Source organism: Pinus tabuliformis, chromosome 7, assembly GCF_031772625.1.
Source record: "Pinus tabuliformis cultivar Carrire ecotype Pingquan chromosome 7, CPIR1, whole genome shotgun sequence".
Lineage (NCBI taxonomy): Eukaryota > Viridiplantae > Streptophyta > Pinopsida > Pinales > Pinaceae > Pinus > Pinus tabuliformis.
In genome coordinates, this window is record NC_142293.1 from 302356136 (window position 1) to 302358455 (window position 2320).

The following is a 2320-nucleotide window of genomic DNA, read 5'->3' on the forward strand; positions in this document are numbered from 1 at the left end:
CCTCGTGCCATATTCCAAGCATGAATGTGGAATCTCATGGATAAACCAATCCAAAAACAACTAATGGAATCCAGAGTTTAAACCATCTCCACCCTCGCCAACTCGTGATCTCACCAAAACCGTCACAAAGATCACAAAACCATACTGATCTTGGAATGCCTCTAGACTCCATCACTATCCTTGAGGAATTTTTCTTCTCCTTGTCTCTCGGGCTTTACCGCAATCCACACTTGGTGACTAGGCCCTAAACTGAGACACCACCCTAAGGATTTATCGTGTATCCCACCAAAACCGGTCAAGGGATTCCTAGGCCTTTAGGAATTTTCCTGAGACCACCTCTACCCCGAATTCTGAAACCATCCAATAATTCCAAAGCTCAAAACCGAAAAACAATCCCATCAGACCATAGCTATCTGGAAAAAGGAAAGGCAAGGCTGAAAAACATTGTCATAACCCAACAAGACTATGCCACGACATCTAGAGAACGAAATACCAACATGCAATGCCATGCATGTCAAAACCAGCTAGGAAATCACACATGTAATATGTTACCTGCAGGTATTCTTGTTAAAGTTGTTTGATCTTGCTCTTCCTTGCTTGCTCCTTTCTTTCCTTTTTTTCCTTATCCTTCCTTTGCTTGTTTTTCCCTTCCTTGCTCCCAAGCTAGAATACTCCAAGAAAACTATAAGTGTCCAAGAGTGAGAGAGACAGAATAATGAGAAAGCTCCACAACTGAACTGACAAAAGGTTACACTGACCAAACCTAAGCAAAAGCTTGCCAACTGATCCTCAAAAGCCTTTTTATCAATGAGGCCCCTATTTTCTTTATTTTCCATTATTTTCCTTCAAGTTTCTCCTCTCATACAACCTGTTACCTTTCACCTTACTTGTCTCCTAATTTCCATTATTTTCGTAAATAAAAGTGCCAAAAATGTCATTTGCCTTTCCAAAGCCTTAGTCATTGCCTTTGCCAATTTCCTTAGCCATAAACACATCCAGTGATGCCCACTAAGATATCCTTTCCCAACATTCAACTTGGAATAAGTGTCCCTTAGCTGTGGTCTTATTTTTCCTTTATTAACTTTTATTACATGAACTTTTAACCAGGGGCCATTATAGACCCCTCCCCTTGGGGAACATTGTCCTCGGTGTTAAACCACACCAAGACCTCAGCAAAACCGTTGAAAGAAAACATACATTGTCCTCGGTGTTAAACCACACCAAGACCTCAGCAAAACCGTTGAAAGAAAACATACTGCCCATGGAGCTTTAAAACTTAGCTCGTTGCAATATTTACAATGACCAATGCTGAAACATGACAAACATACTGTTCACTGGAGCTTTATAACATATCTCATTACAATATTTACAATAACCACATATACACATATGCACATTTGCTAAACCAACAAATAAAAGGATACGATGCTTGCATCCACAACAAGAGAATCCAGAGGCTTATACCTCCACCCTCAAAAGTAGTACTAGGATTCACCTCCTTCCTAGGAAGTCCAGAATCCACTGTTAGAGTCAAAGCTACATCCAATGTACAATGCTAGAATCCTGCGCCACTTGTCCTCTCAGTGAACAATTACCAACTCATTATTCTAGGGTGCACTCCCAATGTGCATCTGATTCCATCTGGAAATTCTAATGACCAAAACAAATGCATCCCCAACCTTCCCTTCTCTTCTACACAGTCCCTCGGGTAATCCGGTCACCCCCTTCTGTGTCGTCGCTCACCTTCCAAGTTTCTCGACATCCCCTATCCTGGGTGATCCATCCCTTGGCAAGGCTTCCTCGCATCAGAAGGTCAAACAATTAAGGCATATACCTTCCTCAAAACCATCATACCAGTCATAGCATGCTCATGGCAATCAATGGAGATTATTGGGTACTAGTGTCCCACAATGGCCCTGCTCCTAAATGCTTTATCAACATACTACTGCATGTTCTAATTTATTTTGTTGTTGTTGCTAATGCTTGGCATTAATTTCGACCACCCAACTGGGCATTTCATGATTTCCTGTACCAAGCACATAATTTCCATTAGATTCAAAATAAATTGAAATAAATTCACATCATACCTCATTGGGAGCTTGTTAATAAGGTACACTTGCAATTCTGTTTGCTTCCTTTCACAACAAGTCAAACTATCATTTTTGGTCAAATCATTATGTATAAACATATCACATCAAGTTAGCTCAAAATCACAACCATCATAAATCAAAATCATGAATTGCATGCAATCATCATAAACCAAAATCATAAATCACATATAACCATCATAAATCAGAATCATAGGTCATATGTATAATAA